Genomic DNA, 25338 nt, shown 5'->3' with positions numbered 1-25338 from the left:
GCCATGTAAGGTAATATGTTTACAGTTTCTGGGGATTAGGACATGGAAATCTTTGTTAGGGTCATTATTCTTTCTACCACAGTGGGGAATCAGCATGAGCTAAGTTCTGGAGGTAGAAAAAAAGCGTGCAGAGTATAAACTGAACAATAAAAAGATCAAAAGAAAATGTAGAGTGCATGTTAAGGAGTGGGGCAAATGGAATTGCTAGTTAGGCAGGTATAAGTTACAGAGGGCTTTGAGGTTTAGGATAGGAGATTTAGATTTAATGCAGTTAATACCAGAGAACCATTCCAAGTTTTTAAGAAGTGGCTAGTGTTGTGAAATGTTATTTATAAGAGATTAGTCGTGCAGGATTTGTAGGAGAGCCTGGTAGAAATTTTGAAGGCAAAGTTTGAAGAAAGTTTAAATGCATAATTGGGTATGTTGTTTTGCATAGTTTTTTTTTTTTTTTATATATATAGATACTTAATACACTTCTATAGATTTTTTTGATTAAATAATTTATTTAGAGTGACAATTATTAATATCTCACAAATCAGTAATTTGATATCTCTGTTTGGATCCAAGTCTTGGTTGTCTTTCATGACCATGGTAATCTCTGAAGCAAGGCTCTGACCTGGCTGTCACTCAGTGTTTCTTCCTTGCTTTCTCATCATCTCTCATTCTGCCTTAAGAACTGTATTCCGTGGCTATCCTGAAGGGGCTCTTCTTTTTCTCTGGAGAAATCTCCTTTGAATGTTAATGACTTCTTTTTTAAACTGTTTTAAACTTTCTTCATTAATTCTTATCTTTGTGATATTGATGCCTTCTTCCTAGGTGGAAGGCACTCATATCAGATTGAATATATACTTTTAATACATCTTAACTGTGGCTTTTCTTGCTTTTACCTGGAAAGGGTCAACAGTTAATTGGGTAAGAAGGAGTTACCTTTTCTAATTGTAATAGAATGTCTTTGGTGGTGGTTTTGGATTGTTTCTAGGCCATGAAGTCTTAATTAGATATAAAGTCAGTGTGAGGTGCAATATGTGCCCTGGCATCAGAAGGGAAAGGGCTGCGTGTATGATAGATATTTATTGTTTTTGCTTATCTAGCATCCATCCTTTGTTTCTGCTGGTAATAGCCCCTTCCATCCTTCCCCTATTACAATCCATGAGTTTGTCCTTCCTCTAACCCCACTCTTATGGCCAATTAGTGTCAGAGTAATGAGTTATATAGTTGGCTTTTCACCTTGCTTGAGTCCATGCAGGTTAGGCCTGGGACTTTTGCTGGAACTACGGGCATGAGATGCCGACTACCAGGGTGGTGAAGCTGGTAGGATCTAAGTCTGAGGCACTTGAAAGTTGGCATTAGAGAAAATGTCTGTTGTAATGAAGCCAATGCAGAGGAAAGCAAAGCTATTAAAACTAAGAGTGTCTTAATCCTGGTTAGGTTATTTGAACCTTAAATTTAACTATGGCTGAAGCTGAAAAGTTTCCTAGCATTTTGGTTTATAAGGCAGTATATATTTTTCATTATTTGTGCTGATTTTAGTTGTGCATCTATCAATTTCAATCAAGAGTCCACTCTAATGTCATACACACATAACACCCAGAATCTCACTTGGGCTCCATGGTCTCTTCAAAGTCCTTCTCTTCAAAGTCTCTTCAAATGTTGAACTTCGCACTCAGTTTCCTCACCTTGTACTCTCAGCATGTGTGAGCTGGACATTGGACTTCCTGATCACTTGCAGGGGCATAAAACTCTCTGAAAATGTGATATTATTAGTATTAGAACCAATAAATGTATTTTGGAAAGTAGAATTTCATTGTCTTAATGAAGGTTGAAACCTGGTTGATGAATTCTTTCTCATATTTTTCCTGTTTATATAATTAGAGGAATGCACGTGGTTGACTCCAATTTATCTATTGCCATTATGGATCACACCCATATTTCAGTAGTGATGTAAATCCTGGGGTAGTTATAAAGAATACAGAGACAGTTTTGCTATAAGACACTTAAAAGATGTTTTTGACACATGATATCCAGTAAATTATAGGTATCAGACCCAATTCTTATCCAGTCTCTGCTTAGAAACTTTAACAAAAAATTTAAAAACCCTAACTGGTGTTGCTCAGTGGTTAGAGCATTGGCCTGCAAACTCAAGGGTCCCAGGTTCGATTCCGGTCAAGGGTATGTACCTTGGTTGTGGGCACATCCCCAGTAGGGGGTGTGCAGGAGGCAGCTGATCAATGTTTCTCTCATTGATGTTTCTAACTCTCTATCCCTCTCCCTTCCTCTCTGTAAAAAATCAATAAAATATATTTTAAAAAATTTTAGAGATCAAATATTACAATATTCTGCCAAGTTTTATTTCTTTTATTTTTTTTTTAATTTTTAAAAGATGGAGTGTTGGCTTGTGGATTGAAGGGTCACGGGTTCGATTCTGGTCAAGGGCATATGCCCAGGTTGCGGGCTTGATCCCCAATAGGGGGAGTGCAGGAGGCACCTAATCAATGATTCACTCTCTTCATTGATGTTTCCATCTGTCTCTTCCTCTCCCTTCCTCTCTGAAATCAATAAAAAAAAATATTTTAAAAAATACACTTATTCAGCACCATGATCACAGTATTACATCTAGCAATCAAGAGCATCAGTGCAAAAAAAATAAAATAAAAATCTACATTACTAGTGAAACCCTTTGTTGGAATGCCTTGCACTTTCCAGAGAAGAGAAACGGAAATAACCGGTGATACGATTGGTCCCAAATACAGTCCTGGAGGATCTCGCCCATTCACGGGTGTTGTCTAACACGTCTTCTTTGTAGCAGCTAGGCCCTGCCACCACTGTGCTTGGCTGAGTTCACAGATCCGTTGCAATCTGTAGCTTCCCTGTCACTTCTCTGGCTCTCCTCTCCTGCTAGGCTTTGTTTCCGGGCAGTAATTTAAACCTTCTGCCACCGCCACAGCTACTGCTGCTGGAACCGCCACAGCCACCTTGGTTTTGTGGTTTGGCAAAGTATTGGCTTCCATCACCATAGAGGCCAGAGCTTCTGCCTCCAAAGTTTCCTCCTTTCATGGGTCCAAAATTTGAAGATTAATAGTTGTAATTGCCAAAATAATTGGAGGTTCTACCACCTCGAAAGTTGCTTTTATCATTACCAAATCCATTACAGCCATCCAGTCGCCAACATATCCACCGCCACCACGGCTGCCACCAAAGCCATCTCAGCCACCGAAGTTTCCTCCACGACCAAAGTTGTCATTCCTACAAAAACCACCTCCATGACCACCTCGTTTCCAGAATCACTTTGGCCTCTTTGGCTAGATGAAGCACTAGCCATGTCTTGCTTAGAGAGGTCTCTCCTCACTTCACAGTTGTGGCCATTCACAGTATGGAATTTCTGAATAACAACCTTGTCTACAGAGTCATGGTCATCAGAGGTTACAAAAGCAAAGCCTCTGTTTTACTACTGCCTCCATTAGCCATGCTTTCAATCACTTCTATTTTCCCATCCTGTTCCAAATAATCTCTTAGGTGACGTTCTTCAGTGTTTTCTTTAATACCGCCGACAAGTATCCTTTTCACAGTTAAATGGGCACCAGGTCTTTGAGAATCTTCTCTTAAGACAGCCTTTTCTGGTTCTCTCCACTTCGTGCGTCCCTGCATTCATGGCTGCATCCATGAGGATAAAATAAATGCCCTCCTCAGTGGCATCGGGACTAACCCAAAGCCTCTGGAGTGCTTGGTGTTTGGATTTCTCATCAGGAGAGCCTGAGAGAACCCATTGATCAACATAGCTCCTCAGACTCTCCTCGCTCATTTTAAAGCTCAAACTTCCCATAAAGAGCTTCCACAGCTGTTTGGGGTCTTTGGAACTCTTAGAGATGATGACTGTGGGAGGAGAGATTCCAATGATCCATGGCCTCCACCAGCAGAAAGGTCTGATTTCAAGTTTTCTTTCTTTTAATAGTTTTCCATTCTCATCATCCCATACAACAAAGAGGCAGAGGGAGTAATCTCGTTATTAACTCTTAATAAGAGCCAAGTTTCTTTTGGTTTGCTGAAAATTTTATGCCAATAATAGCTTCAATCCTTAAATTTTTAACACAGATGACACTGAAGAAATATTTAAGAAGTAACACTACCTCCTTTGAAGATCTTTAACAATACAATAAACAGAGGGAGGGAAGATTAAATCTTTAAAAAATAGTTTTATTGATTTCAGAAAGGAAGGGAGAGGGGGACAGAGATAGAAATGTCAATGATGAGAGAGACTCATTGATTGGTTGCCTTCTGATCGAGCCCACAACCCAGGCATGTGCCCTGACTGAGAATCGAACCCAGGACCTTTGGTCCATGGGATGATGCTCAATCCACTGAGCCACGACAGCCGGGAAAATTTTTCTTTTTGGATAGATAATTAGAATACCTTTTAATTAACATCAGGCCTCGTATGTTTGATGATTTTATTCCTCAACACTTATACCTGCTATTTCTGTATTAATTGGTTTTATATTTAATTTTACTATGCACAAAGGCTACAGTCTATTAGATTTCAAAGAGCTATTAAAGGTTAGCCAACACAATATCCTACTCAGTAGAGGAATGTACTCTACAAAATTTTTTTCAGCAAATATTTTTGAACACCTGTTAATTAGCAGACATCTTGCCATGTATCAGGGAAGGTTAAAATCAAGATACCCCTTCTACTTTCCTGGAAGCTCACTCTCGAATGTGGGAGGAAGATAATGAACAGTTCACTGCTGTACCTTGTAGTAGAGGATAAAATAAATGTCTATGTTTGAGGTAAAGGAGCACTGCAGTAGGAGAGCTCACACAGGTGGCAGCAGCTGGAAAGGTCATTTTGAGGAGTAATATTTGAGCCAAGCTTTGAACATGAAGCTTAGACAATAAAGAACATGCCAGATGAAACTGCACCATTGGTAAAGACTACTAATACAGGCTATGTGTATATGTGTCCATCTGAGGACCTGAGACTTAAATTGGTCTTCTGGACAGCATGATCACCTCCAGAGTTCACAAAGCAGCCATTAACATTGTGAAGAGTGCTTATTGCCAAATATTGTTGCCTATATATTTTGCTGAAATTTGCCTCCAAATTTTTAAACTACATTACTTAAAATTAGTCTAATTGTTCTTTCACATGACCATATTTCAGATATTTAAAGGTATTTCTTTTTTACCTTCTCATCTCCAAACTTAAAAGTTCCAGCCATTTAACCTATTCATCCTGCTCTTCTTGCAACACTCCAGCCTCAGAATTGGGCTAGTCCAGTGAATAAGTAGCCTACCCGGTGTGGAGCAATGTTCTGACCTCCTTCTGGATTCTCTGAGAGGTCTAGCTGCCACTTATGATTTCATTGACATTTTTTATTTTTCTCACTGTTAATTACCTTGTGTTATTGGCATATATTGACTTTAAACCCATACGTTGCTTTTATATGATCTATTACTGGGTGATCCTGCCCAGTCTTGTTATTGTGCCCATGACTTTTTAAACCCAGGAACAAGATTTTACATACATCTCTGTTCAATTTAATTAATTTAAATTTAATATAGGTCTAGCATCATTATCTGTATAGATGCTTACATATCCATACTGCTTTTCTACAATGTCAACCCCTTATGTTTTTATATGATTAATTATTTTTTATTGGGATGACACTGGTTAATAAAATATAGGTTTCAGGTGTACAATTCTAAAGTACATAATCTGTGTATTGTATTGGGTGTTTACCACTCTAAGTCAGGTCTCCTTCCATCACCATTTATTCCCCCTGTAGGCTCTTCTACCTCCCTCTCCCCCTCTTCCCTCTGGCAATCACTCTACTGTTATCTGTGTCCATGAGTCTTCCTTCCTCCCTCCCTTCCTCTCTCTCTTTCTCTTTCTTTTCTTTTTTTTTTCTTAATGCCTTCACCCTTCTCACCCAGCCCCCAACTAACCCATTATGTTTTTCAATCATGTGCAAGTTAGATAACCATACTTTAATATAAACTTGTGCTGAAATATAGAATTTCATAGTATGTTTATAGCATCCTACAGCAGAGCACCACAGACCACCCATCGAAGTTGATAATATCCGAATATTCAATTGCTATGCTTTGGGATTTGGCTAATCATTCCTGAATTCACCTAAACCAGCAAATATTTTCCGATGCTCCCAATTCATAATGACTGTGTTAAATGCCTTTCTAAATCAAGTCCACTATGTCTTTGACATTATCCAGATCAAACAGTGTAACAACCTTCATGCAAATGGAAATGGTGTTTGTTTGGCATCTTCTTTTCTTAGTGAATCTTTGTCCCAGAAGTCTCCATTTCGTTTTCTATGTGAATGTGACCTTATTTGGAAATAGCACTTTGGAGATGCAGTCAAGTTAAGATGAGGTGGTTAGGGTGAGCCCTAATCCAAATGACTGGTGTCCTTGTAAGAGGAAAAGAAGAACAGGTCCAGACCCACAGGAAGAGTGACCTGTGATGACGGAGGCAGAGACTTAGTGATGTGTCTACAAGCACAGGGATGCCAGCAACAACAGAAGATAAAAGAAAGACAGGGGACAGCTTCTCCCCTGAGCCTCTGGAGAGAGCATGGCCCTGTTAGCACCTTGATTTAGGGCTTCAAGCCTCCAGAACTGTAAGAGAATACATTTCTCTTGTTTTAAGCCACCAGTTTGTGATACTTTGTTGCAGCAGCTCTAGAAATTAATACATCTAGATGTGTTAATATCCAGAATTCACTCGGACTCTTTTTTGAAAGTAGACCAGCATGTACTCAGCTTAATTCTTCTGATAATGTTTTGGTTCTTTACGATTCTACAAAGATTATTTTTTTCTTTATTGATTAAGGTATTACATATGTGTCCTTATACCCCTATTGCCGCCCCCCCACCCCCGCCACTCATGCCCTCACCCCCTTGTGTCTGTGTCCATTGGTTAGGCTTATATGCATGCATACAAGTCCTTTGGTTGATCTCTCCCCTTACCCCCACCCTACCCTACCTCCCTTCTGAGGTTTGATGGTCTGATCGATGCTTCTCTGTCTCTGGATCTGTTTTTATTCATCAGTTTATGTTGTTTGTTATATTCCACAAATGAGTGAGATCATGTGATATTTATCTTTCTCTGACTAGCTTATTTTGCTTAGCATAATGCTCTCCAGTTCCATCCATGCTGTTGCAAATGATAAGAATTCCTTCTTTTTTTATAGCAGTGTAGTATTCCATTGTGTAGATGTACCACAGTTTTTTAATCCACTCATCTGATGATGGGCACTTAGGCTGTTTCCAAATCTTAGCTATGGTAAATTGTGCTGCTATGAACATAGGGGTGAATATATCCTTTCTGATTGGTGTTTCTAGTTTCTTGGGATATATTCCTAGAAGTGGGATGACTGGATCAAATGGGAATTCCATTTTTAGTTTTTTGAGGAAACGCCATACTGTTCTTCACATTGGCTGCACCAGTCTGCATTTCCACCAGCAGTGCACGAGGGTTCCTTTTTCTCTGCATCTTCTCTAGCACTTGTGGTTTGTTGATTTGTTGATGATAGCCATTCTGACAGGTGTGAGATCATACCTCATTGTCATTTTGATTTGCATCTCTCGGATGATTAGTGACATTGAGAATGTTTTCATATGTCTCTTGGCCTTCCTTATGACCTCTTTCAAAAAGTATCTATTTAGGTCCATTGCCCATTTTTTTATTGGGTTGTTTATCTTCCTTTTATTAAGTTGTATGAGTTTCCTGTAAATGTTGGAGATTAAACCCTTATCGGTGATAACATTGGCAAATATGTTCTCCCCTAGAGTGGGCTTTCTTGTTGTTTTGTTGATGATTTCTTTTGCTGTGCAGAAGCTTTTTATTTTGATGTAGTCCCATTTGTTTATTTTCTCTTTAGTTTTCATTGCTCTAGGAGCTGTATTGGTGAATATATTGCTTCGGCATATGCCTGAGATTTTGCTGCTTGTGGAGTCCTCTAATATTTTTATGGTTTCCCATCTTATGTTTAAGTCCTTTATCCATTTTGAGTTTATTTTTGTGTATGGTGTAAGTTGGTGGTCTAGTTTCATTTTTTTGCATGTATCTGTCCAATCTTCCCAACACCATTTATTGAAGAGACTGTCTTGATTCCATTGTATGTTCATGCCTCCTTTGTCAAATATTAATTGAGCATAGTGATTTGTGTCTATTTCTGGGTTCTCTATTCTATTCCATTTGCCTTTATGTCTGTTCTTGTGCCAGTACCAGGCTGTTTTTAGAACAGTGGCTTTGTAATACAGCTTGAAATCTGGTATTGAGATCCCTCCTACTTTGTTCTTCTTTCTCAGGATTGCTTCAGCTACTCAGGGTCTATAAAGATTATTGAGGGTGGATTAATAATGACATTTTCAAGATATTTCAATGCTGTAGGATACAATTCCTCTGGGTTTACATGACTTTTTGTCCTTAGATATTCTTTATCTCACTATTTACTCATTTAAATCTGTTTGTTGATTGCTCACTATGTATCACGGACTAAGCTAGTAGAAATATAGACATAATCTTTGGATGCAAAGAGCTTACGGATACCTCAATTTCTTCATCAGTAAGTGGGGATAATAGTGGTGGTGTGCGAATTCAGTGATACAGTATGTAAAGCATTTAGCATAGCTCTTGTTACATCATGGAAGATAGCTGCTGTAGCATTATAGTAATGTAATGATATGACTAATAATAAATAGGAAGGATGTAACTATAATAAGGAAAATAAAAGGAGAGTTTATGGATAAATGAGAGTGATAAGCCAGGTAAAATATCAATACAATACAGAGCATTGAAAGAAGGATACCTTTAGTCCTAGGAGAAAGGAAGAAGAATGGGCTTACTTGGAAATGTTTATCATAGCACCAAATTTAAGTCTGGATGTGTAGCAGTAGCCTAAGCCAAAACCAAAAATTAATTTATTAATTAAAAACAAGCCGGAAGAATGAGGGAGCATCAAATGACATGGAGCTGTGAGAGAACAAGAAGCTTTCTGGGAATTTAGATAGTAGATGTGTTAAGAATGCAGAGTCAATGTCAGGAAAGAGAAAGAGAGCTGGGGATGCTGGCCAGAGCTAGTTCATGATAGATCTAGAATGTTTTCCTGAAATTATAGGCACCCATTAAAATGACTGTCAATCCCTTCAAACTTGAGTAGTAAAACAAACTCAAAGGAAAAGAAACAATAACAAGAACAAAACCAAAACAAGTTGTTGATCACAGTGTTGACTTAAATTATTTTATTTTAACCTTAGTTAGTTATGTACAAACATAAAAATGTCTAGAATTATCATGTATAAATGATGTAATAAAAAATATAAAAAAATAAATGACAAAATTCCATAAAACTGATAAAGTTCAATTTTAAAATATGAAAATAATGTTTTTCTGAAGCTAAATTGCACCTGTTATACTACAAGTTTATTTTTTTAAATTTTCAAATTAGTGCTTTATTTCTTCTTAGTAATATCTCTTGTCCATGCACCACTGATAAAAATAACATGCCCGTTGAACCCTTGGATAAAAATAAGCAACTTCTTTGAGATTTTTCCAATATACCAGAAACCATTAGCTTATTTAATAAAATTTCATAAAAATCTGAAATATACTTCTTTGGCATTTAACTATTTGTAATCAGGAATAAAAAGTATCATGCAAAGCTTGTCTATTTAACAAGAGGATTTAGAAAAATCTAATAATTCAACAAAAGTCATAGTTGTTTTTTTCCAATTAAATTATTTAAAAACAGTGGCCAAACTAATAGATTAACTTTATTAGCTATACTATAGGTTTTACTACCATGTATCTGATGCCAATTCTGGTGCCGTTTTTTTTCTGTTTGAACCACTGTAAAACCTTCACCATGTATCCTATAACACAACGTATTTGTGAATAGACTTCATTTGGAAAAAATATTGCATTAGAGTGTTTTACAACAAGACATCCTATCTTCACACCACAGTGTGGAATGATAGAAAATAAGACTGAGGTTGTAACAGCAGGCTAATTCATATGTGTATGCTTCATTAATTTGCCTGTATAGTGTTTACCACATAGTATCCTTTGGATGATGTTTCAGAAATAAATCACACATTATTATTGAAAACCAACATAAACATAGATGTAATTGCCTATTTCTGAGAATCGGTAGATATTTTAGCTTCTTAAAGGAATAGCCCAGTAGCAGTAGCCCCTTTTGAAAATTAACTAAGTAATTTATTTGGGGGAACTCAGTATTAGTTATATGTTGAGGTGCATGGGGCGTAGTTTAAAGAAAGCTTCGTTAACATTTAAACTCAAGGGAAGGCAGTATTTATGGCTTATGGAAATTTAGAGGGTAGATATGATCTGTGCTATCTTTGAAAATGAATTTCATGTATTGAAAAAGGTTTTACTCCTATCAAGTAGTAGCAACTTAATTGATTGCTGGAGGTTGTTACTGAGAGATAAGATTCTCGTTATCTGCATTTCAGAAAAGACTGTCCCCTGTGTTCTTCCATAGAGAAATAGATAGCAATTCTAAACCACTGAAGTGCACACCACTGATACTATGCATTTTAATTGAGTGATTTGGCTCTTCACCTTAGTAATCATAAAGACTTGGAACCCCATGGATGCTCCCGATTCTGCAAATAAAGAGAAAAATGTCATTATTACCCCAGGCCAAGTAAAAGAAAAGGTACAGCTGTGCTAACACAACCTAGCAGGACCAACTGCAGAATGACATTGGAAACTGGTAATTTTCAGTCACTCATCCACACTCTTTCTGTATAGAGCTGGGCATGGAAAATTTCATTTTTTTTCCAAATTCTTGTCAACTCATCAAAATTTGTCTTTAGTTAAATAGTAACAGCGATTTCCACATTCTCTGAAGCCCTATATTAAAAACATTAAACGACAAGGATGATTCCTTAGGGAATTTTCTTTGATTGAATTTTTTTCTGATAGGAGAAATACCCTTTCATCCTTTCTCTCTTCTCTCTCTCTCTCTCTCTCTCTCTCTCTCTCTCTCTCTTCCTTCTTTCCTTTCATTTCAGAGCTCAAAGTTGAGTTAGAGATAATCCAATTCAGCTTTTTAGTTGGAGGCCCAGATAGGGTCACCAGGTCAACAGTGCCAGAGGCAGAACTACACCCTAGATTTTCCTGATCCAGGCCTTTTGGCACCACACATACTACCTCTGTATACGTGCTAATAAGAGTACAAACAAATGCTGTAAGCCTTGAGCCCTAGATGCTGAGCATTTGCTGTGTATAAGGTGCTATAATCAGTGTGGTGGAGGAAACCAACGTGAATGAGACAAAGGTTATTGCTCATGTAGTTTACTTTCTACCAAGGGAAATAAGTAATATTTGTTTGATAATCACCTTAAGAGTTGTTTTTTTTTGTTTGTTTGTTTTTTTTTAATCGTAGGTAAAAAGAATCAAGTTTAGGGTTATATTTTACTTCCCTCTCTTTTCTTCTTGTTACATAGCTCTTTAACTATAAATTTGTCTTTGAGGCCCAGGCAGGGACCGTGGGCCGACATAGTCAGGGTCAGCCACATCCACCTCAGTCCCTGGTCACACATAATTCACAAATGCCCCAATGTTGGGGAAATCCCCTAGCCCAGTGGTCGGCAAACTCATTAGTCAACAGAGCCAAATATCAACAGTACAAAGATTGAAATTTCTTTTGAGAGCCAAATTTTTTAAACTTAAACTTCTTCTAATGCCACTTCTTCAAAATAGACTCGCTCAGGCCGTGGTATTTTGTGGAAGAGCCACACTCAAGGGGCCAAAGAGACGCATGTGGCTCGCGAGCCGCAGTTTGCCGACCACGGCCCTAGCCCCTTAGTTTACAGAATATAGTATTTTCAAAAGAATTCTCTAGAAATCTAAAAAAGAAAGAGTGAGAAGCATAGAAACAAAGAACAGTTTATACTGATCAAGTTTCTTTAATCAGTATAATGTTTCTGAAAGTGCGGCCAGAGAACTGTTTGATCAGAGGAGTTTACAAAGCCCCTTCCATGCCTGCCTTCTCTCACGCCAAACCCTCAGGAACTTACCCAGAGAATTTCGACCTCTGTTCCTTTCCTTATACCAATTTTTGGTCAAGGAAAGAATTGGAACAGAATTTCCAGTCACTCTAGCAAAACTGTAGACTATAAAACTGTAGGCATTAACTTCCTAAGGGAGAAAGCAATCATTACCTTTTTTCTGGGTCTTTCCAGTGACACCAACAAAAGTCTTAGCTATTTTCTTCATGCCTTCAGTGAGGTACTGCTTCCTCCAGTTTTCACAGTAGAAAAGGCTATTTCTTCACCAAGATTTACATGAAATTCAAGAGCTGTTCCGAGGGAAGGGAGATGAATCTATTTGAGACCTGGCTAAACAATAACTACGATAATGATTAACACAATAACACTATCAGCTACCACTTAGTCTCCTTGCTTGTAGCAGAAACTAATGTACTACCTTTATTCTCTATGCTTTATTTAATGCTTATAACAATTACATGAAAATAGTATTATTTTCATTTTACAAATGAGATGCTAAGTAATTTGTCTGAGGTCAGTAAGTAGCAGATATGTGATTCCAACACACATCTCTGACCTCAAGCCACGCCATACATACTTTCCACTATTAACAATGCCTCTTTTGAAAAAGGGATGGGTTGTGTGGGGCGACGGATGCTCGCTCTGTCTTGCTTTCTCAGTGCACTTAAGGACATCTGTGCACACTATCACAACAGCTTGCTTCCTTTCAGGAGGAAGAAAAGGCCAAGTGCGTAATTCCTCAATTTTAGTTTATTCTGTCTTTAAGCACAAATTTGTCTCCAGTGCTTAATGAGGAGGAAACCCAAAGAACATACTTAACACTTGCTTTTATAAATTTTCTTCTCTTCATTGTTAGTTTGTCAGTTTTATTTTACAGAAAATTTGGAATAAAAAAAAATCTTCCCTGTACACTACAAATGGTGATTTTGACTATATGCAAATTAGACTTCAATTTTAAAAAGTAGGATAAAAGCTAATTTTAGATGATGATAAGCATTGTTAAGAGACTAAAACAGGAGAATGAGATAGAGCAAAGAAAACGTGTGGGTTTTTTTTAACTGCAGTGATTTTCTCATATTTGATTTTGAGCATTTCATTTTTAATAGCTTGTTTGTTTAAGAAAAATGCAATTACCAAATTTTAATCTTGACTATGCAACATATAAAAGGAAACTCCAATTTTAAATCCTGTCCTTCCACACACTTCTCTGCTTTCAGAGTCAGGGATGTAAAAGCATGCCCGATGGTGCTAACGATAGCTATGACCACTCTGGATGACAGAGCCCAAACTTATATCTGAAGTTTGGTGCTTTGGGGAGGGAATTGTTCTAGGATTGAGAATTGATGGGCTTATTGCTGACAAATGGCAAGTGTATGGGGAAGCAAAAGCTCCTACCAACAAAGAGACACCTATTCACATCAATATAGGGAAAAAAGAACACTGCTTAATTATTGAGTGAACACTACAGAAGAGTACATGCGTGTAGGTAGCCCTCAAAACCAGGAAGTCAGGCCCTAACCGGTTTGGCTCAGTGGATAGAGCGTCAGCCTTCGGACTCAAGAGTCCCAGGTTCGATTCCAGTCAAGGGCACCTTGGTTGCGGGCCCATCCCCAGTAGGGGGTGTGCAGGAGGCAGCTGATTGATGTTTCTCTCTCATCGATGTTTCTAACTCTCTCTCCTTCTCCCTTCCTCTCTGTAAAAAATCAATAAAAATATATTTTTAAAAAAACCAACCAAACAAACAAACCAGGAAGTCAGGATGACATCTCACACAAGTTACACAGCTAAGTAGAGGAAAATACAATAAAACTCCTATTTCCTCTGTTACATCTCAAGATAGGTTCCTAGGTTAACTCTAGAGGCATGTGTTTATGTTTCAAGGGGTGATGAGGTCCACACACCTGGAGAAATCTTTTCACCTAAGACAAGACTGGGCTTAGCTCCTCCTTGCAGAGGTCCATTTTCATTAGAGGAAGGACTCAAGTCCAGATTTTCCCCCGCAAATCGACCCTTTCAAGAGGGAAAGAGAAGGCAGCTGCTTCCTTTCCCTTCATAAGCAAAGCAAATTCTTCTTCAACTCCCTCTCCTCTTCCTCCTCTTCCTCTTCCCTCTCTCCTTTCTTCCCCTCCTACTTCTCTTCTCTTTCTTCTCCTTAAGTCTGTCTTTATAGTAGGAAGGGTGGCGCTTTCCTTTTCTGATCTGTGACCTATCCCTTGGACTGGGGTCAAGCTGAAATGAGGGACGGCATAGATATTTTGAAGCTATTCATGATGGCATTATACATCCAGTGACAGCAACAGAAGATTTTAATTTTTGTGGGTAAATTCAACCATTATAACAGTCAGTGAAAGTATAGACAATACTTTCTCGACTCAGCCAAGTATGAGAAAGGGCAATAACCTCTGAGATGCCCAAATAGAAGTCACAGAATCCGTATCTCCCACGAACTCTGTACAGTCTCTTCATGCATACTTTCTCCATCCATGGCAGATTAGAGATAATGTGGGAAAGTGTGCAAAATGGGGAGAGTTGTTTCTAATAACAGCAAGTGTAACAAGCCTGATGTCTATGGAGCTATACAGGAAACAACCTGTAATTTAGAAGGTAGGAACTCCAAGGAGTATGAACATCGAAACATGTACTTTATAGAGATATATAAAGTGCTGAGGTAGCTGTCTTCTATTTTTCTCTAAAAGCATTATTGTATTACATGGCAGTACAAAAGTCAGTGTTTATAATATTACATCAAGTTTTGAGAAACTTTTAGGATCAGGGTGATCTGCATAAAATAGCAGGTCAGTGTATGTGCATATGATAAGCTCATGTTAACCCACAATGTTAAAATTGAAGCATATTTTGGTATTTAAAGACATGAACTTAAGTAATTCACAAAATCTAGACATGTTGGATAGTAATAATAGCTTCTTTTATTAAAAGCTATTTTGAGCACTTTACATGCATTAGCACAGCTATTTTCAATCAGTGTGCTGCAAGAATTTTCACAACATGCAATACCTAACTATTAGTCGGGGCACTGACCTCTTTTCCCTTAGATTGTCTAATAAAAAAAACCGACAACAGCCAACACAACAATAGCCATCTGGTGTGAGTGGATAAAAATTATACCTATTTTTTTGTCAGATAAGCAAAAGATATAGTATATTTTTGGTGTGCTGCAGAATTTTAGTAATTAGCATATGTGTGCTATGAGAGGAAAAAGGTTGAAAATCGCTGCATTAGCACATTATTTGTATAGCTTATGTATCCTGAATCAGATTAAACTCTTCCCATCTGAGCTAGATTATATTACTCTCTACCTAGTTTTATTTTAATATCGTTATTTTTCAGTTAATCTTATTTCATTTTTAAAATGCAGGTCCAAATTTTTTGACCATGCCTTTTTCATAATAGATGCTTTGTACACTTTATGGATTTAATGATTAATTAAATTCATTAAAATTTTTTATTGGCATTATGTTTTATCTTGTAATTTATTTTTTAATGGGGGAGGGATAGATATGTATGAGATTTAGTACAACAGTTATATAAATTAAGTAAGCATGGATCGATAGCTCAAGTTAAATATGGGACAATGTCTATTATCTATTGGTGATAAATTGCTCTTCTTTAGGGAAGTTTAAATATTCCTATTTTTAAAAAGCTTTAAAATAAGACTTAATTTAGATTTATTTACTTATTTTTCCCTGTAGATCAATAGTGACTGACTCACTTTGGTGTTTTTTGGTTTGTTTTCTTTTTAAGTTTTATTTTTCAATTACAGTTTTGCATTGACTATTGTATTGAATTCAGTATTATTTTGTACTAGAAGCCCAATGCATACAATTCGTGCAAGGGGCTCGGCCCTCACAGCCGAAACGGCTTGCCTTGGCCCTCGCAGTCCTGGCTTCATCCAGAAGGTCACCTGGAAGGACGTCCGGAAGGTCATTCGGCTGTCTGGTCTAATTAGCATATTACGCTTTTATTATTATAGATTAGTTTGAGGTATACAGCATAGTCGTGAGACATCATATACTTTACAAAGTGTCCCCCTGGTTTTTACAGTACCCACGTGGCCCCCACATAGTTCTTAATTTGGATTTAAAGCTGCCAATTCAGAACAACCGTGGTTCACAATTAGGTGTCTGATAATTTAATTTTCGATGTAAACACATTTACAGTTACTGCAATCTTACCTTTTATTATAATCTGAATTAGTTAAATAATTTTACATAATGTCAGTAGTAAAGTATTATGACAATAAAGTACAGTCCCTAAAAATTATGACAGAAGGAGGCCAGAACTAATTGTAATATAGACTTTTTAGATTTCCTAATTTACTTATGCTTATATGTGGTCAAAAAGTCCTCCACTGAGTGGCTGTGGTTTCAATAGATCACTTTTAAATGAGCTGTTTGCAATGTACATGGCAGTTATCTATGCAGATGACAGGTTTCTTTACAAAAGACTATTCTGTAAGTAAAAGGGCCTGGGATGTCTGCATTTAAATGTTAACCTCAAGAAGTATGTGTGTGGACTTTGCACAATGATTTTGCTAGCTTTTTCCTAGATCTAGGACTATAATAACATTGGATACCAATGACCATTGGCTGAGGAATGGTCCCAACAACCTGCATTTCATCTTTGTCTTATAAATTCTAGTGCTTCTGGTCTTCAGTCTTTAGGGGACCAGTCATCATAGACATTTAGAACTCATTCTAAGTTCAGACAGGTTTAGGTTTAAATTCTGGCTCTACTTCTTAAACAGGTGTCCTTACTAGTAGATATGTTTCTTAATCTCTTTTACTTTCAATTTTCTAATTTATATGACAAAGATGATGATAATGGTACTTATTTTATAGGGTTGTCTACAGGATTAACTGGAATAACTCACTGGAGTTGTGCTTAGAATATACTACGTATGTGATAATTGTCACCATTATAGTGCCCTGAGTCCTTTACTATAGAATTCTGCCAAATCGTTTCAACTTCACAAATTGCTTCTCACACAAAATGATCTTAATCTGTTTTTTGTGTCCTTCCAAATAACATTATTCATTTCTTCAATATAGCTGATAGAAATCAGGTAGATCTTAGAAGGAAAGCATTTTAATTTTATTAAGTTTTACTGAGCTGTGAGTCACTGGTAGCCATAGCCCTTCAAGCATTATTAGGTTTTTTAAGAAGATATTTATTATTTTCTTCAATGTAATCCCTAATTGTTGAAGATGTAGGCAAGTAAATAAATTGAAATACAGGTTATAGGCAATGTAGGGAAAAGGTACTTTTGTGGCATACTGTCATTCAGGTTTATTGGCATTTCTCAGAGGCTTATCTTGGCTTCAACAAGGAGAAGTTTCATTTTCTTTCACAGTTTTTTTTTCTTCTTTTCTTTCTTCCCTTTCTAAAGCATACATTCTCTAAAAAGTGTGAACTCTTTGGCAAAGGCAATAAGTCCCACGATAGGAGGGAAGGATTTGGGAAAGGATTGAGGTTATGTTGGAGGTTGGGAGAGTAAGGTATGAGAAGCCGTGGTGGCTAATCTTATGTAATTCTCAAGGTTGGAGAAATAAGTACATTAATTCACTGAACACTAGGTTTGGACATTTAGGCAGATGTGTAGCAGTTCCTTTAACGAATTTTATAGGTAGTAAGTAGTCAATTTTAGGAGAAGCACACCCATTATTTGGAGATGGGCTTGTTTTCTTCGCCGTGGAAAGCACTGTGGGGATTAGTCTTCACTGTTTAGTTTAAGTGAGTAGAATGTCCAGATGATGACTGGTTTTCTCATAAAGAACTTAATTGGTAAGTAGGGAAATTGGCAGAGCTCTGACTTCTACTTTTGTTAGTAGAGGGTTTATAAGAAAGAGTAATGGGAAGAAAAAGGAGCTGGGTAACACATTGCCGCAGGTACTCATTTTAGTACAGTGTGAACAGCACTGCAGTTGCCAGGATACTTGCCCCAGAGACATAGCTGAAGGTGCCAGGCATGCTTCTTAGATACTTAATGGCAATTTGGACTACCTGCAGGCACAATTTTACATAGTGGGGCCAAGAAATACTAAACATAATAGGGCAGACTAGAATGGCATTTTCTGGTTATAAAAAGCTTTTACATTCATTATTTCACTTATTCTTAAAAAGTAATCCTTGCAAATAGACAGAATGGATGGTTTTACCTCTAAATTACAGGCATAAAAATGAGATTATCAAAAGTTATATAGCTTCTGAATAGTAGAATCAGGAGAAAAACATATAGGTTTTCTCTATTTTCTGTGTTTCTTTCTATCATATTACATTTATACAAAGATGATAAGACAAATTCATCAGACTTCACTGGTGAATTCTACCAATCATTTAAAGAAGAATTCATACCAGCCCTCATAAGCTCTTCAGAAAAATAGAAGAGGAAGGAAAACTTCTGAAATATTCTATGAGGCCTGTATTACTACCTTGGTAACAAAACCAGACAAAAACATCACAAGAAAATAAAACCACAGACCAGTGTTCCTTATAAATATAAATACCAAATCCTTAACAAAATACTAGTAAACTGAGTGCAGCAACATATAAAAATATTTATACAACATGACCAAGTAAAATTTATCTCAGGAATGTAAGATTTGTTTAACATCTGAAAATCAATCAGTGTAGTGCACCTTATTAAAGAAATAAAACACAAAAACCTCATTATCATCTTTATAAATGCAGAAAAAGCATTTGACAGACCAACATCCTTTCATGATAAAAACAGTAAGCTAGAGAAGCAAACTTCCTTAACCCACTAAAAGCAATCTTGCATAAAACCACAGTTAACATCAAAACTAATGGTAAACGAATGCATGCTTCCCTCTTAATTTCAGGAACAATACACATGTCTACTGTCACTTTTTTCAACATTATACTGGAGGTTCTAATCAGGAAAATAATATAAGAAAATGATAAAAAGGCATTCAAATTGGAAAATAAAAAATATAACTACCTGTATTCTCAAATAATATGTTCTCCAGAGAAAAACACTAAAAATTCCACAAAAAATATTACAACTAATGAATGTTATAAACGTTGTAAGATATAAGATCAATATGCAAAAATCAATTGCATTTCTCTACATTATCAATGAACAATCCAAAAATTAAATTAAGAAAATAATTCCACTAACAGCATCAAAATAAGTAATTTTTTTAGGAAAGAAATAGAACTAAAGAAATGCAATATTTGCACACAGAAACTATAAAATATTTTGAAATAAATTAAGGCCTAAATCACAAAAAGACATTAATAATTTGCAAAACTCAATATTGCTAAAATGGCAATACTACCCAAAGTGATATACAAATTCAATGTAAGCTCTATATAAATTTCAGTGTTATTTTATTTTAAAGGAATTAGCAAGTTTATCATAAAGACATGGGAATGCAAGGGACTCGAAGACCCAAAACACTCTTAAAATGTGAAGGACTCACACCTCCTGATTTCAAAACATTTTGCAATGTTACAATAATCAAGACAGTGTGGTTCTGGCATAAGGATAGGCATATAGACCTATGGAATAAAATTGAGGGTCCAGAAATAACCCTTACATTGATGGTCAATTGTTTTGACAAAGGTCCTGAGATAATTCAATAAGGAAAGGATAGTCTTTTTTTAACAAGTAGTGTTTGAACAACTGGAGAATTAGTTTTAGATTCCCACCTCACACTATATAAACAATTGTTTTTTTCCAAAATGGATCTTGGACCTAAATGTAAGAGCAATAAAGCTCTTAAAGATTGAAGAGAGAAAATGGCAACTGAATAGGCAGACTTGTCATGTACCTCCTCCCAGGACCAAATTGGAAATACAACTAAATTGGAGAACACTCACCTGGAATTACCAACTGAGGTCCAGCTGAGGAGAAGACATATCAAGGACGGCCAGAAAACACCTGGAGACCACACCTCCACAACAGCTTGGCTTGCATGATGCGGTCAGGGTGAACCAAATAGCCAGCCTGAGAGGAGATTCAGTCCATGAACAAGACGATAACATTCAAGACCCAACTACAACAGGAGAACAGAAATAACTCAAGCAAGAGACTTTCCTAGAGCACCCAGCTTAGGAGATTTAAGAGCCTGCACCATTGCGTGCCACAAAACACCTACTATGTAAGATTACCCCACAAAGCCTGGGAGTCATAGCAGTTTGATCTAATACATAGAAACAAATAAAAAGGGACAATGAAAATGGGGAGACAAAGAACCCCCAAATGAAAGAAAAGATAGAACTGCCAGAAAAGGAACTAAATGAAATGGAGGCAAGCGATTTGTCAGATAATGAATTCAGAGTAATGGTAATAAGGATGCTCAAATGATTCAGTGAGAACTATAAGCAACTTCATGAAAACTACAAACAACTTGCTGAGAATTATAAGGAACTTAATGAGAATTATAAGTGATTAAATGAGGAATGGCATAGCTGATATAAAGAATACCATAGAAGGATTCTGCAGTGAACAAGAAGAAGCTGAGGAGCAAATCAGTGAGTTAGAAGATAAGGTAGGAAAAAACACCCGTTCAGAGGAAAAAAATGGCAAAAAAAAAAAAATTAAAATTAAAAAGCAGGAAGTGAGTTTAAGGGAGCTTTGGGATAATAATATGAAAGGAAACAACAATCACATGAGAGTGGTACCAGAAGGAGAAGAATCCTAGCAAGGAATAGAGAACCTGTTTGAAGAAATAAAGGCAGAAAGTTTCCCTAATCTGTTGAAGGGAAAAAGTCACTCAAGTTCAGGAAACACAGAGAGTGCCAGCCAAGATGAACCCTAAAGGACCCACACCTAGGCACATAATAATTAAAAAGGCAAACATTAAAGACAAAGAAAGAAGCTTAAAGGCTACAAGAGAGAGACAGAAAATTACCTACAAGGGAGCTCCCATTAGACTGTCAGATGATTTCTCAATAGAAACACTTCAGACCAGAAGGGAGTGGCAGAAGTACACAAAGTAATGAAAACCAAGGGACTGAACCCAAGACTACTTTATCCAGCAAGGCTGTCATTCAAAATTGAAGGTGAAATAAAGAGCTATGCAGACCAAAAAAAAAAAAAAAATGTGAAAAGAGTTTATTACCACCAAACCAACACTGCAAGGAATGCTACTTCATAACTGTAATTTATGCTACTTTCATTGAAGTAGCAACGAAAATAATTTTATGGTTGGGGGTCACCACAACATGAGGAACTGTATTAAAGGGTTGCGGCATTAGAAAGGTTGAGAACCACTGTCTTAGAGAGTCATGATATATATTTTTTAGAATGTTAAAGGCTCTGAGGAATCCTGTTTCCTTTTTCAACCGAGTGTCTCCCAAACTGATTGTTAACTTATATTCATTTTGGAAACACTTTCCATCACCATTTATTCCCTCTGTGCCTTCTTCCACCTTCCCCAACCACCCTCCCTCCACCGCAATCACCCCACTGTTGTTCGTGACTTCTCTCTTTTTTTCTCTTTTGGTCAATCCCTCCAGCCCCCCCAATACCCCTCACCCTACCAGAACTGTCTGCTCTCTGTCTATGAGTCTATCTCTAATTTGCTTGGTAGTTCAGTTTGTTCACTAAATTCCACATATTTGTGAAACATGGTGCTTATCTTTCTCTGACTGGCTTATTTCACTTAGCAGAATGTTCTCCAGGTCCATCCATGCTGTCACAAAGGGTAATTTTCCCCCTTTTTACAGCAGAGTAGTATTCCATTGTGTAAATGTATCACGGCATTTTTATGCACTTATCTATTGTGGACACTTGGGCTGCCTCCAAACTTTGGCTGTTGTAAATAACACTACAGTGAACATAGGGGTGCATATATTCTTTAGAATTAGTGTTTTGGGTTTCTTCAGATAAATTCTGAGAAGTGGAATCACTGGGTTGTAAGGCAGCTCCATTTTAAATTTTTTAAAAATTCTTTATTATTGAACGTGTTACATATGTCCCTATTCCCCATGTCTTCTCCCAGCCTGTCCCTGCCCCCCAGCCCCGGTCTTCACCCCCCCCCCCCATTGTCTGTGTCCATTGGTTATGCTTATATGCATACAAGTTCTTTGATTGATCTTTTCCCCCCAAGTGCTTTCCCTCCCCCACCCTCCCCTGCCTTCCCTCTGAGATTTGAGGGTCTATTAGATTCTTCTATGTCTCTGGATCGATTTTTGTTCATCAGTTTATGTTGCTCATTATATTCCATGAATGAGTGAGATCATGTGATACTTAGCCTTCTCTGACTGGCTTATTTTGCTTAGCATAATGCTCTCCATTTCCATCCATGCTGTTGCAAATGGTAAGAGTTCTTTCTTTTTTATAGCAGTGTAGTATTCCATTGTGTAGTGTACCACAGTTTTTTAATCCACTCATCTGCTGATGGGCACTTAGCTGTTTCAAAATCTTAGCTATTGTAAATTGTGCTGCTATGAACATAGGGGTGCATATATCCTATCTGATTGATGTTTCTGATTTCTTGGGATATATTCCTAGGAGTGGGATTACTGGGTAAAATGGGAGTTCCATTTTTAAATTTTTGAGGAAATTCCATACTGTTTTTAGGAATGGCTGCACCAGTCTACATTCCCATTAGCAGTGTACTAGGGTTCCCTTTTCTCCACATCCTCACCAACACTTGTTGTTTGTTGAGTTGTACACTTTTAAGAGGTAAATTTTATGATATGTGAATATTTTTCATAAATCTGTTAAAAACAAAGACAGTGGAGTCTCCTCACCTGTACTAGTATATCATGTCCTCCTGACTATGACTTTTCCCCCCTAAATTTTCTCCCATGTTATATACCTAGTTGAGGTTGATTACTAGTTCTGCTTTTATTGAAATTATCTGGTAGATTTGGCTTGCATCAAGTACTTCTTAAAACAAAGGCTTAAATAGGGGCCACCTTTTCCTTATTATCATTTGAAACATAGTTGCAGATATTTGGCCAAAGTTTTAAAATGCAGTTTTGGAGCTGGGGGAGAGATGATTTACATTTTGTGGCCCATGTTTTTCTACTTTATTCCTCAGAATGCACTCAATCAAATAAATTTACCATAATAGCTTTTTACCAACTTGCAAATATAACAACTGAAACCATGAACCACTAATTCTACCTCCTTTGAACGCTGTAATGCTTCTTTTTCTAGAATTTATGTAAATTAGCATATGTGCGCTTGTATAGACTTAAATATACATGTGTATATTTACCTATTTTATATATGTATTATATGTGTCCTGTATAGTCAACTAAATTTGTAAATTATAAGTCTCTAGAAGACTTTTAAAAGTTTGTAAATGACCTCAAACAGTTCTATGAAGGTTTCTGTTGGATAGTTTATATGCCAGTCTCCACATCAGGGAGAGGAGTCGAGTATTAACCCCTGTGAGTGGTCTTTAAGTGAGAAAGTTATAGAATGGGTTAAGATTAAGAATGCTCTGTACTCTCTACAAAGCTCATCATTTAGTAGCTAGCTTTTGTCCAAAAAAATGGTAGCTCTTTGTAAAATACATTTGGCCTAGAAGACTTTGACTTCCTGGAATTCTAAATAAAGTTCAAAATATAACTTTTTCTCCTATAAATTTTTAAAAGTGAGAAATAAATGCCCAAAATACTTCATATTAGACAAGTAAACCATATATGGTATAATATAGCAATAAGGTGGTGTTTTCAATAAACATTTAAATAAGCATCTTTCATAGTAGGTCCTTGACAGGCAACACATTTTTTTTCACTAATGGTAATGTTATAAAAGCATTTTTGAAGATTATTTTGGAATCTCTGTCAAAGCCAGTGTACAAATTACATGAGTAAACAACCTTAGTAGCTTTTAATCATATCTGATTTGTAACCAAAATTATATTACTCAAGTTAGTCAACCGTGTTATTATTCTAGGCTTAGCTCAGCATCACTATGTTGCTTCCAAAATTATATCCACTCTCCCAAAAGGAAGCCATGCTGCCATTAACAATTTTTTAAAAATGGGTTTTAAACTTTGCAATATAACAAATGTATATCTTGGTTCACTGCCAGGTACATGGTGAGCATTCAATTAAATGTTGCTTAAATGAGTGGGTGAATGAATGAAAGGGTATCATGTTTGTGTTGCTTTGTACTACTTTGAAGAGAACAATACTCATTTAACAGTATCTGTATGTTTCTCAAAAATCAATTATTTCATATTCATATAAATATACTGATTCTCTACTTGCTGTTTAAACTCACTTTTTTCTGCTTATGAAATGGCCTTTGACCTACTTATATTGGCATACATTCTATCCATTTACATACCTCTGCGTAATCATGAAAATAAAATCTAATCAATAACTAAAAGAAAACTTGTTCCAGATTCCTCACCAGCCTTTCCTGTTATGACTTGTATAGCTCTGTGATGTCTGCAGCCCATTTCTAAATGCCTGCATAATAAACATCATTGGACCTACAGATTTTACCACAGTTCCTGTACTCTATTGGCAGTGACTGTTGTTCTGGCAATTAGATTAGAGCCGACCGTCATACAAGCTGAGTTAAAGATACTGCTGGAAGTCTGTAACTTTGTCGAGTCACTTATCACATTCTTGCTTACCCCATTTAATAAATCTGTGGCATGTCTCGTTTTCAAAAAATGTTTATTTCTTATAGTGTTTTTCAAAACTTGTTATTTATTGTTTATTCCATTCTTCCTTTAGCCTCTTATTTCATGAAAAATAGAAACATTTGCTTGAAATAGAAAAAAATACAGTGGATTTTCAAAAAATTTTAGGGCTCTTCCTTTACAAATTTTAATTAACAGGTCATCTTTCTTTGTACCACTGAAATTTACTAAGGGCATCTGGGATGAAACATCAGCTCCTTATAAAGCCTCCACTGATGGGGCATCCTCAGTGAGCTCTCTTTCCTTTGGGTCCTCAGAGCTCTCTTAGCTTTGTTTATTTTGCCTTGTATTGTAGTTATGTGTGTTCAGGTCTTAGTTGTCCTAAATAATAAAAACATACACACTGACTACTGTTGATTAAGCATTTTCTTTGGGCTAGGCACTTTATATAAGATTTTATTTATTTCTTACAACTAAGTTGTGGTCAGGGTGCTATGATCATCTTCATTTTATCTCATCTGTATATGTATATGAATATATATAATATATATATATGTGTGTGTATAAATATATATAGTTTTTAAAAATTATTTATACCATAATGAAAAGTCAAGTAAATTACTCTGGGCAAAATAACCTTGGATCATATTTTTTCCCCTAAGAACTTTTCCCCCCCTGG

The 25338-nt window shown here is 36.6% G+C and overlaps 1 protein-coding gene and 1 pseudogene across 2 annotated transcripts in view; one reads left to right on the top strand and one right to left on the bottom strand.

The window, feature by feature from the left end:
• GUCY1A2 (guanylate cyclase 1 soluble subunit alpha 2) overlaps positions 1-25338 on the top strand; it is a 352258-nt gene that overhangs the window by 139848 nt on the left and 187072 nt on the right. The window lies entirely within an intron of this gene.
• LOC103299242 (heterogeneous nuclear ribonucleoprotein A1-like 3) lies at positions 2896-12265 on the bottom strand (annotated as a pseudogene).

The sequence above is a fragment of the Eptesicus fuscus genome, chromosome 13, assembly GCF_027574615.1.
Source record: "Eptesicus fuscus isolate TK198812 chromosome 13, DD_ASM_mEF_20220401, whole genome shotgun sequence".
NCBI classification, from domain to species: domain Eukaryota; kingdom Metazoa; phylum Chordata; class Mammalia; order Chiroptera; family Vespertilionidae; genus Eptesicus; species Eptesicus fuscus.
Note: the sequence above shows the minus strand (reverse complement) of the source record. Positions and strands in the feature narration are given on the sequence as shown.